Here is a 15,936-nt window from a genome sequence, read left to right on the forward strand (position 1 = left end):
TCAAGCCTGGTTTGGTGTGGTCAACTTAGACCCAGGGAGCCTTAAGAATAAAGAGGGCTCTAAGTTAGTTTTAATAGGCACATTATTTCTGCCCCTAACACTTGCACAGGCTCCACTCTGAGCCATTGGCTGTTTGAAGTTGGTAACAGCTGTAGTGTTCCAGCCTTTATTTAGAGGTCAGGACACTGACTTCACTTAAAAGGAGAGTGGGACTAAAGGAGAGAAATAGAAAGAAAGAAGAGTAGGCAGTGGGAGGAGAAATAAAAAACAGAGAGAGTGAGAGGTGAAAGAATGAGTTAAAAAAAAAGAAAGAGTTACTAGTGTGGCGAGGGATTAGCTGAGGGAGAGGTTAAAAGTTTGTGGAGTTGCATCTGGCCTCCTGCCTGCTCTGTTGTTTATTGCCGCGGGCCTGAAGATCTGGTGCCAACATTAACCGCACCTGAACCACTCCACAGCGTGCGCACACACACACACACACACAGGGACAAAACAGGAAGCGGCATACGCCTGTACTACTCTCCAATGCTTTGGCAAGACGTTACAGTGTGCCAGTCTTCTCTCTTTGCTATACCAAAGTGTGTGTGCATACGTATGGGTGTGCCTGTATGTGAACTACACTCGCTGATGCCAAATCATGAATTTTTATTTGTTAATAATACCCCGTCGCTCCTATTACCCTCGTCTTTCCCTTTCCATCTTTGTGCTCTGTCACTCCGGATAACTGCCTGGCTGCAAAGCTCTAGGCTGCCTCAGCCAAATCTCTCAACTTAGTCTCCTGAAGCCTGGCTTGACAACAGCTCCAACTCTCCTCAAACTTCCACGATAAGTTCAGTGAACTCAAGGCAGATGGGAGTTCTCATGGTCCATATAGTAGCCCTATGTGCCATCAGGCAGTAATATAACACTGACACGACCAGAGAAATACACAGGGCCACTGTGGGCAGAAGTCACACACAAAGAAGAATGCTAGGATGCCACCCACTGCAGATCCAGGGGACAGACGCTTCTCTGTTCAACTTCTCTCTTTCACTGGAATTCCCCTTAATAATGTGCCAGCTTACACAGTGTAGCACGTACATGCACGTGCGCACACAAGCACGCACACAGACGCATACTTAATTGTGGGGACACGGGAGGGCCCGGAGAAAATAAAGGGGGTTTGGAAGAGGACAGTTGGAAGACACTGGGGCTGTTGGGTTGAGAAAAGGGTATTCCTTTTGCCCCAGGCAGTATAGACAAGCCTGGCAGCCAATTAGTGTGAGCTGAAGCCACCCCCACAACCCCACTACCCTCACCCCCTCCCCTCTGCTCAGCACTGCCCTGGTCTTCTGAACTTAGTATGGTCAGGGCTGGAATGTTGAAGCAGGTCATATTCACATGCACATCAAAAGCGATTAGGTACAAGCCTCCTGGATTAAGATGAGTCTGTGGACCTTCACATCTTGGGCTAACCTCTCATGAGCACTTGGCTTTCTCCTGCCAACAGTATCCAAGTTCATTTTGGCCTGATACAGGCCGCTCCTTTGCTTGTGGAAGTAATACCAGATTACAGAGCAACTGTTGTTAAATGTTGATATAATGTGTTTTTCTTGTTCCTTTTCTCTTCTCTTTGTTTGTACAGCTGTTCTTTAACAGCGGGGGTACCTGGCTGTGCTGCTCTTGTATGGTTTATGTGCAAAATTGACATCTCATTTCAGTTTATTATACATGAATTACATATAACACTTGGATGGGAGAGGGAACTTCTTTAGGTGATAAAGCCTGTTGAATTGAATCTAACAGTGGGGATCTTTTCTCCTTCCTTCCACTTCTGCATCTTCCATCTCTTAGCTACACCTCAGCTGTGCATGGTTTAGCAGACGCTTCCTCAATAGTACTGTGAGGGTTAACTAATCCCTCTGTGACTCAGGTATATGGGACATGTCTTGACAGGCGACCCGCAACTCCAACACACAGTGCAGGGATCTTCACAGCCCACAAAAAAAGGGGGATTTTCACTAGAGCAAGAAGGTCTAAGAAAACAAAAGCAGAGGAGGGAGGATGAGCACCTCCTTGACAACATTCTTTTCTTTGTTGAATCAAAGTAGGTGAGAATAAAAGAAACGTCCATCAAAACACCCATTCATAAAACATACCACGGGAATGGTGACAGGAATGGGGAGCAGACTTGAGAGATTGGATCATGGACTGGTCAACGGGCACAGCAAAGTTGGAAAGGTGTATACAGAGATGATATACAGTTTATTAACTGAAACCTGCGCTCTACCTCTCTTACTCTACCCCCTCCATCCCTCACTCCCTGTGTGTGTACATGCGAGGACCCAGCAGGCTGGAAGCTCTCCCAGGGCCCAGATGCTCTCTGTCAACACCGAGATTCCAGAGAGGAAGCAGGGCTTTACAGCAGCAAGCTGCACACGCAGCCAGGCCCTGCAAAGACCAGGAGCCAGGAGAGGACAACCTGCTCCACATAAACACAGACCTCCCTGTCTCCTGTCTGAGCCACTGGTTCTGCTTCCTGGCTCAGGATGGGCTTGGTTCAGACCAAGCTAGTAGCAGTGAAGTCCTGGGAGTGGGGAATGAGCCACAGAGTTCCTCTGGCCGGGCTGGGCCCCCTCTCCGCCTGCCACCGTCAAGAGGCAAATAGCTATTGGCTGCTCAATAAGTGGCTTCAGTGCGTTGGAGTGAGGGGCCTTTTTTTCCCCCACACTCTCCCAGCCTTGACAAGCATGTATTGACAGAGCAGTTACACACTAACCCATTGGGGGAAATCCTCCACATTGTGCCCCAGGCAGCTGATAAATGGAACTCATACAGTACCTGTAAGCATGATCTCCACACATGGTCACGCAAAAGTGCCTTTGCGCGTCCACACCGCTCAATACTACCATACTAATGCAGGCATAAGTGAGCAGAATAGGGGTTTATGATATATAATGCAATAAACGGATAAAGCTGTGGAAAGGTAGAGAGAAGAAGAAAAGGGGGTTACAGGTAAGTGTGCAGTGGTTGAAGCTTTCTTGTGTTTCTGAATCAGAGCTGATATTGCATCTTTCTAACCTATTATACAACTAAAATCTACGGGCCTGTGTGACCTCAGGTGGCTGCAGATTACAGGATGAGTAGGGAACACAGTCCAATATCTATGATGGCGATTACTTGTTTGTATCTGCATTTTTTTCCACAGCTTTTATCATTGTATTTTCAATGCTTTTATTCTTAATGCCTGTGCTGTTAATTGCTTGCCCCGAGAAATGAAAATTTGGCTTTCTGGCTAACTCTGGCATATTTTCAGAAATGGTATTAATGTGCAGTGTATCTGTCAAATAAAGCAATAAAGTAAAACTAAAACTAAATTCAATACAAATGTTTGAATTTAATTGATAATCGAGGACCTTGAAAGTGCTTTTACACAACCAAACATACAGAAATAAAGAGACACACAGAACTCAACAGGGAAACAACTTGTGCTGTTGCCCGTGCTGAAATATCATGGAAAGTTGTCACTGTCAATCTTCCTGACTTTCCCCTCACTCAGTTTTAGCAGTCCAATGGCTCTATCCTCTTAGACTCCTTGCTGCTGCCCTAAGGGAGCCAGTCCAGGGGAGGAATAGGTGACAGGACAGGGGAGGAGGAGTCAAGGCTTGAGCCCCCAATGCGAGGGGGGGTCCTGTGTTGTCCTCTCTCCCCTCCACCCCTTTCATGTCCGAGTCACTGATAAATAGCTTGGGGTGCAGCACTCGCTTTCACTTTGTGATATGATGTCAGTAACCTTCATTGATCTGCGGGCGAGCAGGCAGGCCTTATCGCTGCCTCTCCCTTGTGATATACTGTGATCCAGGGCCCTGACTGCTTTATAATACACTGCACTTTAGGTAACGGCGTCGCAGGCTAACCACCCTGCCTACTAACACCTGAGGCCGTATTTTACGGCAGTGCTGTGATGGCCAGAGAGATTACACAGAAACTAACTCTGGGAGAGCCTGCCAACAAAATGATAACGCCGGCTGAGGTGGGACAGTGGAGTTGCGATATGGGGGGAATTCTGTATTCTTTACTATGTCTGATCAGGTGTTCTGACACAACTTCACTTTCTAGCAAGGTGCAGAGAGAAGGCGGAAGAATTGTAAAAACTTGCATGTTTTGGCCTAAAGCCCTCGTCAGCGTCATCAAACTCATGCACCTCCTATCCTAAATCTATGAGGGATCTATCTTGTCTTTTCTTGGAACCTTTCGATCCCGTGGCTGTGTCAGAGGCGCTACCTGTGCTGTATTTTTAAGCCTAATCAAGCACCTGTGTCAGGACATAGAGCTTGTGTTGACAGAGCACAGGGCTCTTAGCGGGGTTGAATTAGCGCTGACAGCCACTTCCTCCCACCAGATTTATACATGCACTCACTCAGAGACAACACCTGAGGTGATTGCTGGGAGTTGGACCCACAACGCCAAGTAAATATTACCATGAGTATGCCCTCCAGAATACTCTGTGCCACAACAGTTGCACACTGGCTAGTGAACAGTTGGACAATAACAGAGGTTTAAGGAAAGCATTTGGCAGTAGTGGTCCAATCCTTTCCATAGTGGCACTGAAAATGGCATTTAAGACAAATGCAAGTAACATTCACGAAAAGGAGTTATATTAAGTGTAACTATATAACCTCTAATATACACGAAAGCATGCTCAAGCTAACCACCACCCCCATGTACATGGGTTAAGGAAGGCTGCAGATAAAGGAGACTGGACCACTAGCGGGAGAATTATCCCAACTATTGATTTTAGCTGTTGGGTATTACAGAAGGAAACAGCGGGTTTATCAGGCCAGGATCCCACTGCACTTTCACTAACTAAACGAGTATTTTCCGGGCTTATCAGACAAAAAGCCTATTACTGATGATCTCAGCCTCCCCCACAACTAGACAAAGAGAAAGTGTGGACACCAATATGTAGCCAATGGATGGGTTAGGTTGCACGGTTCTTTTGGGGACCTCTAACACTTACCCAGCACTTCACAAACCCAAAATGATATCTATATATTCATCACCAATATAATAGTCCTCAGGGGTGTTGCACATATCATAAATACTTCTATCTGCTCGTGGACTTGTGACCTCCTCAACTGTCTGCTCTCCATCGTCCTCTCTCACTGTCTGTCTCTCTCTCTCTGCCTGGGTCAATGTCATTTCTATGGCCTCTGTATATGAGGACATTAACCAGCGATAATGGGATGGGCTATAATCCTGAGCATAGCCTAATACCAGCCTTAATCACAAGGGGAAAAATGTATGTTTTAATTACTGACTTAAAGATCGAGACAGATACCTGTGAAGTACCTATCCCAGTATCCTCAATAAGTGTCTTTCCTATCTGTGAAACCTGAGGAAACCCCGGCTCTCAGTATGAATTCTACTCTGTATTAGCTGGCATGAATTAAAAGTGTCCTCGTTATTTTAAGATGAAATTACACTCAGAGACATCTTGAATGTATACCCATTTCCCAATATTAATAATGAAGAAGAGTAGAGACAGAGAAAATTTCCCTCAGCAATTACTGTGGAAATCCATATACTGATCAATGTGCAATACCAAGGATTGTCTTAATACATATAAAATATAGACAACACCGCATGTGCGTATGAGTGTGCATGAATTTATTGTGGCGTAAAATGACCTCAACAAGATGAGAATATTATTGAAGAAATAAAAGCTGGGTGTAATGATTTACATATTTCATCACAGGCAGCAATGAAAGTAAGTGATTAAATACACAGTGAGAAAGAGAGAGAGAACGTAAGGAGGGGGGGGGGGGGGGTTATTGACAAGACTGAACAAGACAAACTGCTAAACAGAACAAAATGATAAAGAAATAAAACTACTTCCCACTTGGGTCAGCCATACTGTAAGAGCATCATGGAACAATAAGATATATTGGATAAATATGTCCACCAGATGCTTTAAACGGTTAGTCTTAGCCAGTCTTGTTCTAACTAAAGAGTACAGGAAAATCCTTCATCCATTATGTCAACACTGAAAGTCTTCATGGTCTATTCCACAAGACAGAAGTAGCGGAGACTGGAACCGGCAGTGAAACAGGAACAGGACGGAGACCGTGGCCAGACTTGGAACCCACGACGGGGCAGTGCTCTTCTGCCCACCGGCCTGCCTTTATGTCTCGAAGTCAGCCCTGTAATTTGCTTGGGGCGGAGATAAATCTTATCTCAGAGACCTGATTAAGTTTTTAATTTACACACCAATCAATAGCCCAGGTCTATTGGCAATGTGTCTAAAACTCTATTTACCAAAGGATTCCCTGCTATCAATTGATCAAGGACCCGGCAGCCATAAATTATGGGAACACGGGTGTGTAAGAGAGAGAGGGAGACAGAGAGAAAGGGTGTGAAGGTGGTGGGAGGATTAGAAAGTGAAAGAGCCAGGTAGTATGTGACTGATTTTAGGATAGAAAAGAGATATGAGCCAAAGCCTACTTACAGACAATCACTTGAGACTGGTGCACAAGACCTGAGAGCAACACAAAACAACTTTTAAAGCTCTGCTCAATACACTTCAACAAGGTTCAGCTCAACAGCTGGTCAACCAACTGTTGGTATTTCATCAATACAGCCAAGTCTACCAACACTGAACCCAATGGCAGGAAGAAGAGGAATGTAAATTAGCAGTAACATTGATGCTAAATGCCCAACTCACTCACTCCCATGTGACTTTCCAAGGATTCACACCCAGTGTGAAGAGTGCCCATTCTAACTGTCTGGACAAGTGAGACCTCCCACTTCCGGCCCTTTTCGCATGAGTGGCATTATCTGTTTACAGGGCCTACTCTCCCAACGGAACTGTTAAAAAGGACTCTGCTGGGGTCTGGGTTCCCCACACAGACTCCTACGTGCAGTTCCAACGCCATGCTTCATGGCATCCTGCCTGGGAAACTCAGGGAAGGACTATTCAGGCTCTCGTTTACACCACTATGACATCCAGGAAACAGCTATTTTCTGTTGGCTATTTTCAGCAGGTCAGATGTTTGTTTAGGATTGAAGAAGATGGAGGGATTAGCCATGCGGCTCTGGATCATCAGAACTGTAAAGATTCAATAAATCCGACCATCTTCCCTTGATTTCTGAACATGGTTCTGTGAGAGAACAAAGGCAGTACCGTTTTGCTCCAAAGTAAAAGGGCACAGACGCAGTTGAGACTCTTCTCTGCTGTTCCCATGCAGAGGAAGTGAAGGGGAGGGGAAGGAGGGCAGCGTTATCACCGTGGAGAAAGTGTCGTCATGGCGGTTCTGCTCTGACCCTGCTGACTCGCCGATTCCTTAACATGAGATCATTTTGGACAGCTGACCTCAATATCACTGTGCTCTGAGGACGAAACAGATCCAATGGAGCTTCTTATTCCCCTCACCCTGCCTACAAAACATAAGCAGGGAACACACATCTAACAGCTACATTCAAAAAGTCTCCCTTTCTCATGCACCACCATTAACAGGAATTAGAGGAATGAACAGAAATAGAATAAACAAGTCAGTTTCCTGTCTCTCATTTCACTGTACTATTTGTCTTGTGCTTCACTGTCTTGCACTCCTCATATTTGACAAAGCAGATAATGCAGCATTTGTTGTAAAAGAGAAGAAACTTCTCTCCCAGCTTCTCAACAGGTCAGCCAAACTAGCACTGCGTGCTATTCTCAACTACAGTAGTACTTAAAATGACAACATACAATAATAAGGTAGAAAAATATTGTTGTAACAAATGTTTGAGAGGATGTTATGCGCTACTTTGTCATTAGTGGAGAAACTGTCTGGTAAAATCAGGCATAAACATGTGTCAGAATTACATATAATTATAGTTGAAAAACTTCCGCATGTGAGTATGAATCACCTCTGCAGCTGGTTGGTGCGGCAGGAGAGAATACAGTACCCTGCTATCCTCACCTTCATAACTGCAGTGGGGGAAGGGAAGACAGACAGGCTCATGCTATGTCAGAGAGCCCGACTTGCTGGTCCACCGCTGGATTATCTAAAGAGCCACCGACGGATATGTGTAATCAGCCCCATCCCCATGTTTCTCTCTCTCACTCTCTGCCTCTCTGGCTAATGTCTCCGTCTGATTCGATTGAGGCAATTAGGCAGTAATCTATAGAGCTAGGGAGTGATGGAAACATTTCCCACTGTCCTCCTCATGTTTCTCAGAGCTGCTATAATTAGCTAACTTTGTTTCTCATTAAACATCAGAGGAGTATTTACATACCCAGATCCAATTTGGCTCTGTAGAGCCCATTCCTTTTAAACCGTCTTGAAACCCTGAAAAATGTCTGTAAACAAAGGAATGGGGAAGCTGTAATCTGCAGTTATTTCAATCAAACATTTATATCTTATATTAGTTAGACACAATGAATCTGGAATGTACAGATTAATAACAATGTCAGAGTGTGTGTACATAACAGATCATATACATAATCATTGGCAGTATGTTGTTGTCAATCTAAATGAAGCCTGGGAAGGCCTGTTATGGTGTGAAGTTTGATCTTAAAAATGGAGGACATCCTTCCATCCCTGGTTTAAATGAGCCGTCATGGGAACTGGCACAGTAAACCAACTTATATTCCCCTATGGCTCGTATTCAGTTTTAATCGTTTTTGCAGCAGCAACAACAGAAGGGTGGAGAACTTTAAACTAAAATTCACATGGACAGATGTTGACTATCTCTCTTTCTTTTTTTTTTTACTTTGAATCTAAGTTCAAACTGAACATCATAATTATAATATCTCTGATATTTGAAAGGAAACAAAAGTATGCACTCTGACAACTCATTTTTTTGTATATTATCTGTTAAACTGCAGGTGTCAATAGTTTGTTGGATCATAATGGTGAGCTTTGCTTGGATGCTGTTCAAGAACAATTAAAGCGTGGTATGAGCTTCTGCAAATTGTTTTGCATATTGCCTCTCCATATTGTGGAGGTTTTGCACAGTGGCACTCCAATACATCAGTCTTAACATACCTCTTGGGCTTATTCATTCCAATTCATTTGCAAACAACACAGAAAACTGTTATTGTCGGGCATTAAAATCTTTTTTTACATTTTTAAATTGTTCTGTTAAAACATTTTATATTCATGTGCAAATTCATCAGTAAAAACAGAGAGAATAATTATATTTGAGTTAATTATATTTGCTACTAAAATAATTTGCACTTTCTAAACAGTAAATAGTAGATAACGTTCTCCTGCAAAGCAAGATCGATGCAATAGCCACTTGATTTTACAGTCACGTCTGTCACACTCTTTTTTTGATTTAGAATATCCTTTAATAGTTCTACCAAGCAGATTTAAAAATGTATTTACTTTCCAGAAAAAAAGAGCCAGTTTGACCAGTAGAAAACCAAAACTTCTTACAAATTTCAACAGCAAGAATGCAGGAAATCATCAAACTTTCATTCATTCTGAATTGCCCAATAATCTGTTTCAGCAACAGCCTGTTAAGATAAACAACAGATGTCAGAGGAAGAGTCAGAGGATCCCTAAAGATTGGATCTCTCTATAACGCTACTCGGACCTGTGGCAGCTCCTACACAGATTTGTACTGCAATTGTAAACCTTTCTGTTGATATGCAAAGCAGCATTGATCATTTTATGTCCCCATGGTAACACTGCCCCTGCTAAAAAATGTAATGATTAATCATGGTTTTGATAGCAATGGACAAAATCATTGTTCCAACATTAACAGAATGTTTGTGTGCGTGTGTGTGTTTGTGTGGACACAGTGACACAGGTCACTGAATGTGGATCCCTAGTGGTTACCACAGACATTGCAGCTAGGTACGACGCTGACTCCCCTTTGTTTGTGCTGTTCATTTCTCTGTGTAGTTGTGTACAATTTTGGTAACGCATTGGAAATAGTTTGTGGGGACACATCTAACTTTGAGGTTGAAAACCAACTATAGTAGCTGACGCTTAGACAGTTAGAAACTCTGATTTTGTGTGGGCTGCCGCACGTGTAAAAATTATTTACTACTACTGTGGCTGTAGGCTTATTTTTAGGTGAAATAATTGGAACCACCGCTACCATAAAAAGTTCAATATGTTCATATGCCGAAAGTTAGTTGCTTCTTTCATCCCAGGCATCAACAAATTAGGGACACCTAACCATCAGTGAATGTGTACAAAAACTGTCAGGATTTACATTGTTCAGCGCAAACATAAAATTAGTTAGTTTTGCTTGGATTTTTCGGCCGTATGATGGCCTGAAACTACAATGTGGGTTAAATATATACACTTGTTTATTGGAGTCCAGGAAAAACCAAGATTACTTGGGCCAAATTCTGACAGGTATAACAATCCTAAAGCTTTAATAGCTTGATGTTAGGATGTGAATGAAGAACATAGAAAACCAATCTGCCCCGTTGCTTGTCTAAAGTATGGTGTAGCTTGAATACATATGCAGGAGTACAGCCAGGACTGAGGAGAAGGGTAATTCAATCAGCAGCACTCCAGGCCGACACAGATTCACTTTGACAGTTGTGCTTTACAAGTAATTCATCTTTTTAAAAACAGACACTATCCCAACAATCATTTCTTTCAACTCCAATACCTGGCAAAGGAGTGGGTGGAAATTGAATAACAGGTTTTCATTGGCTAACACCACAACCCCTTCAGATCTCATCCTATCAAGAGTAAGTTTCCTTTTCCTGATGTCCCAGAGAAGGCAAAAGCTATATAGAAACAGTGAGACACAGATGGTCATTCCTGCAACTATACCTCAACTCACAAGTGACCACACTTTTAAACAGACTATATGAACACAAATGCTGGTAGTGGAATGCATAAGTAGACAGTGTGAGGGGTAGAGCTGTGTGTGGAGGTCCAGATGGGCAGGCGGGGAGGCCTGTCCTGGGAAAGGGCTGTCCCAAACCCATACGCCCCTGCTCAGTACCCCTCTTGCCTTGTGTGCAGGACTGCAGCTCGCATGGCCTGAGCAACAGAGGGTTAACTGCACTGCCCAGGCCAGGCACAGGCGTGAAGTGAAACAATGAAATAATGGCAGCGAGTGAACACTCAAAGGCAGGGGGCTGGGTGAGTGTGGGTGGATGGGGGCTCGCCATAGGCTCCTGCAGATGTTGCCGGGCTTCGCCGGGTCACACAATCACACGTATTAGCATTCCTGATAGAGGGAGCCCGGATTAGGGAGCTGAATGCCTTTCTCAACTCTGTCAGAGTTTGAACACGCCGGAGACGCAGAGCAGAGGGAGAGAAATCCCAGACATGTGGCGAGGAAAGGTGGAGACAAGAGTATAGGAGAAGAAAAGCAGCCTCAGACAGTGCTGATGAAGGCCTAGCGCACAGAAAGAGCAGGCACAATGTTGAGGGAAGTGGGAGAAAGGCAAATGCAGAGCAAGATTGACAGACAAATTGCGCCAAATTGACTAAAACAGCTAATGAAAGAGTTTAACAAACAGACAATAAAGAGAAATCAAGCATGTGATAATTTAATGGTTTTGTGAGGTTGGCAGAGGGAGTGTATATGTGAAACGAAGATTTCTATTTGTGTCTGAATGAGTGAATGAGCATAGACAAACGGCTTTCTTTCTTCTTTGTATGTCTGAGCGAGCGAGGGAGAGTGTGAGAGAGAGAGCAGAAACAAAAGCTTTTCTGAGTGTATGTGTGCCGTCCTGTCCTTTTTTCCCAGGACAGAGGTCTGGAGAGGCCTCATATTTCTGGCTGCTGTCAGGCTGGGGTGAGAGGCAGAGACAGCAAGGGGCAGCTGTTTGCTACGAGGTACCCTGGCTCCCTCACACAAGGCCTTTGATCCAGCCTTGGCTTCCTTGGCCAGCCAAGTCTCCCCCTGCATATATATGTATGTGTGTGTCTGAGGGAGAACACATAAAAGTGTGGGTGTAATCGGTGAAGTAAGTAGTGGCAAATCATGGAAAATATGGTGAAACTTAAGCGGTAGAATGAAGTGAGAGGCAACACTAAAGCAGTGCTTTTGCTCTCTTCCTCTCTCTTTGTTTTAACGCAAGACAAATAATTTCACAGGAATGCAGCAGGACTAGTTTGATGTGTATTCAGCAGAGATTTTAGAATATAGTGGGTGAAAAGTGAGTCATACTAGCGCACACATATGTTGGGAAGCACTTACTACATCTTCTACAAATGCATTTTTTACTCTATAATAAAGAAGATACGGCTGCAGTTGCTTTTTTATGAGAGAGCAAAATGAAACCGAATTATCTGCAGAAACAATATCAAAACCGCAACTAATCCAGATATAATTATGAAACACCGTGTACACACCTTTTACCACAAGGACTTGGTTGTGGTTTTATTACTACGAATTATAACAGTAATTTTGGCCACAACAGGAAGAGGAAAATAAATTATTCCAATTCATATTTCAGTCTCTAGTTATACAATGAAGAAAATAGGGTTTCTGGTAAGAGCCTATGCAGTTGGAACATTTTCATTGCATCCTGCTGTCATTGTCGTTAGATCCCTGACAACAAAGAGAAAAAAAACAGGCAGCGACACAGAAAGCACATAAAAACCTTCATATTTGACAGTTAAGGGAGGTGTACCTTTGTCCCCAGCCAATGACTATCAGAGACTCTACAAGTTAATATTTGCTTCTGCTTGCTCATAAATTTGCATTGCATTAGAACCTGACCTAAATGCATTTTTATCACCCAACGTAATTAGCTGAGCATTAATTGTAGGAAAGAGAGAGAGTACTATGAGGCTGAATCCTTCCCGGGTGAATGGGTGGTGGCTAGACGTTAGCTACGGGAGGAATAGCTACAGAGTAAAGCAGAGCTGTGCCACCAGATGAAAGAGGAAGTAAACAGGGCCAGAGTGCTGCCTCTTTAATCTACTACATTAACTTCGGCACCACAAGGGGAGGAGCCAGCATGCAGGCAAACGGCACAGCCACACAAAAGAGGAGTGTCAATGAGGGGGTAATAAGGAAAGACAATGAGTAAACAAGCAGGGGAAGTCCAGGCCTGGCGTGCTAGTAACTCCCCGCTTCTCACTGCCTGGCACACACAAAGGCCCTGCTGTAATTAGCCACCCCAATAGGTTGTTTAGCATTTGCATATAAATGCCCTTAGAGGCAAACGCTAAACACGCTGACACAAGCCATGCCCAAAACAGACGTTCGCCACACCTCTACCCCTCCAGGAGGTCTCAGGGGTCCACTTATGTCGGGGTACCCCCTCCCTTCGCCTTGTGCTTGTACCCACTACAGGCAAGCTGGCATCCATTACACAAAATGCGGACAACACACCATAGCCCGGGTACTCAGTTCTTGTTTCTAGAGGGATTGTGAAACAGTGTAGCCAGGCTTCCTGTTGAAGGCCCACACAGCCATCTGTCATGTGAAAGTACATTTTTGCTGTGACCACAGGCCTGAATCTCAACAAGACAGAGGGTGCAGGATGTTTTCTTATATAGAAATTATATGTGCAAGACAGGAAAGAACTCATATAGATACATCCATGCAGAATCATACACCCATGTGCATTTGCACAAGTGCACAAACGCGCACAGAGCTGTTCCAAGGAAGCCAGGGGTCTACAGAGTGTGAGAAATGAGCGTTCTGTTTTGATCAGGGTCAAAACATGCAGGCTTGTTTAATGTACCCTGTCTGGCAGAAAAAAAGAGAAGTGTTGTATTGTACCAGGGTAGACCAAGCTGGTTGATTAGAGTTACAGTTTACAGTTTCGATTTTTCATGCATTATTGTTATGCAAAATGTCTATAATGGGACCTCTGCCTCAGTTCTACACTTCCTCTTCTTTCTACGGTTGTTTTGACAATGGCGATACATGAAAAAAAGAAAAAAAAACTACTAGCAAGGAAGGAAGTGATGAGACTGTTGTCTGTGCCCCCCCCCGACCACCGCCTCTCTCGTTTCTCTCCTTCCTCCAAACCCATATTCTCTCCAGTATAAACAAAGGCTGTGTCAGCTACACACTTGTCCTCTTCCTGGTGCTGCTGCGAGGAAAAGAGTACATTCACAGAGCTCCTGCACCATACATGGGCTACTTCCTGTGTTAATCCTCAGCCCAGAGCGCAATTTTACTACTACAGTCTACACTGCTCGCAAGAGTTTTCTGAGCTTGGCTCAGGGCAAAGGAAAACCACAGAATGAAAAGCTATCCTCTAAAAACTCGGTTCTCACCTGCCATGTGGCCTGTTGTTCCCCATCAGGGCATGATCCAACATGAGGAAACACCTGGCTCCAACACAAAGCAGGCAATGAGAGGAGCCCATTTTATAGCCATCCTCCTGCTGATATAGATACGTACCTTACCTGACTTGCAGGGGCAACACTGGATCTAAAGAGAAGATGCTGACCAAATTATACCTCATTTAAGCGGCAATTTCTTTTATTTCTATCGAATGCATACGGTTTCTATGTTCTAACAGTCAGTATCCGTTTTGAGTCTCACTCTTACCTCAGGCTGACTTCCTATATGTGGTCAGGGTGTGTTTTGTTGTACTGCTTCACACAACAATGCTCTCTCTTGCTATTTGTTACAACCTGAGTAAAAGCAAAAAGTCAAATGTTCCGCCCTGCTAGAAAAAGAGAAGAAAATTAAACCTAACAGACATACAGATAAACAGTGGATAGAAGGGATGTTTTAAACTCACGTCATGACCATAAAAATGCATAATGCTTTCTTCTGTTAACATTGGGTATCCGAATTCACCAGAACATCACCAATAGCTGCATAAACTAGCCCGGGCCTCTATCTTCATTCATTAAACAGTAGGGAAAATGAATGCCATGGTGACCAGACGAGGCAAATGACGTCACAAAGCCGAGGTCACCAGTCTGTCACGGTCGTCTAGCCCTGTGTCAGCCCCATGGGACCTGCCCCACCCCCTTCAGCCTAGACCAAATCTCTGCTCTGTGGCACTGAACGTCAGAATGAAAACCAAACAGTCGCAGAGGGCTCCGTGTCCAATATGTAAACGCCACGGCACTGTCGCTGTCATGAGACATCAGCTGCTGCCACTGGGCGCAACAACAGCGGTTAGAGCATAGCTTGCCACAGAGGTGGGAGCATCGGGACCAGCAGACAAGAACTGCCATTAAACTGGATAAATATACATTGCTGGTTGTTGTGTTGGTATAGGAGTGTCAGGGAGAGAAAGAGAGTATGTGTCCTCTTCCTTCGGCTAAACACACACACACACACACACACACACACACACACACACACACCCTCACACACTGTACATCTCTAGTTTTCGGTGTTGCTGTGTGGGAGTCTGCTTCTCTCTAATCAATTTATTATGAGGCACCGGGGTCCTTATGTTTGTTCATTTAACAGAGGGAAAATGAGAAGGAGAATTTGTTTTAGGTACAGTAAGACCCAGAGAGGAAACCACACGTGTTTAGGGAGGAGGAGAGCAGCAGAGGAGAAGAAGGGTGGCAAAGGCACACGAGACAGAGACACCCTGCAGAATAATGTAGAGGTGTAATATTGTGGCTTTGAGGAAATGTTGGTTTAATTGCAGTTTGGTGCAATATTTAATGTGGTCTCTATAACACCTGGCATATATGGATTACACTCGGGACAGTGTCAATTATAAGTCAGCCAATCAGAAATCTTTCATAAATCCACTGACATGCTCACTGCAACAGCAAGATGCTTATTTGACGAGATGAGATGGGATGGCGAGAGACGCACATGCAGTATATCTTCTTTTTAATTACAATGTCTGCAGAGGTGGGACTCTGCTATAAACAATCATCAGTTCAATCAAACGCAATACCACCAACACTATGCATTATAATAACACATTCTCAAACTGAAAAAAATGAAACGATCATGCACAGTATTTGTATCATTATTGCTAGTAGCAAAACTGAAAGAAAATGTAAAATAATAAAGCAGTGCTTGGCTAAAGAACCGAGGCATCTACTC

At 44.0% G+C, this 15,936-nt stretch overlaps 1 protein-coding gene across 3 annotated transcripts in view; it reads right to left on the minus strand.

Moving 5' to 3' along the window:
* Positions 1–15,936, minus strand: part of zfhx3b (zinc finger homeobox 3b) — a 136,096-nt gene that overhangs the window by 111,344 nt on the left and 8,816 nt on the right. The window contains exon 1 of one of the 3 annotated variants that reach the window (XM_076109886.1): positions 14,181–14,466. The exons of the other annotated variants lie outside the window; for them this stretch is intronic. The gene's annotated coding sequence lies outside the window, so the exon portion shown is untranslated. Of the gene's footprint in view, positions 1–14,180; positions 14,467–15,936 lie in introns of those variants that run through there. 3 annotated transcript variants of the gene reach the window in all.

Source organism: Anarhichas minor, unplaced genomic scaffold (genome assembly GCF_050575085.1).
Source record: "Anarhichas minor isolate MPS153535 unplaced genomic scaffold, ASM5057508v1 ptg000042l, whole genome shotgun sequence".
NCBI lineage: Eukaryota > Metazoa > Chordata > Actinopteri > Perciformes > Anarhichadidae > Anarhichas > Anarhichas minor.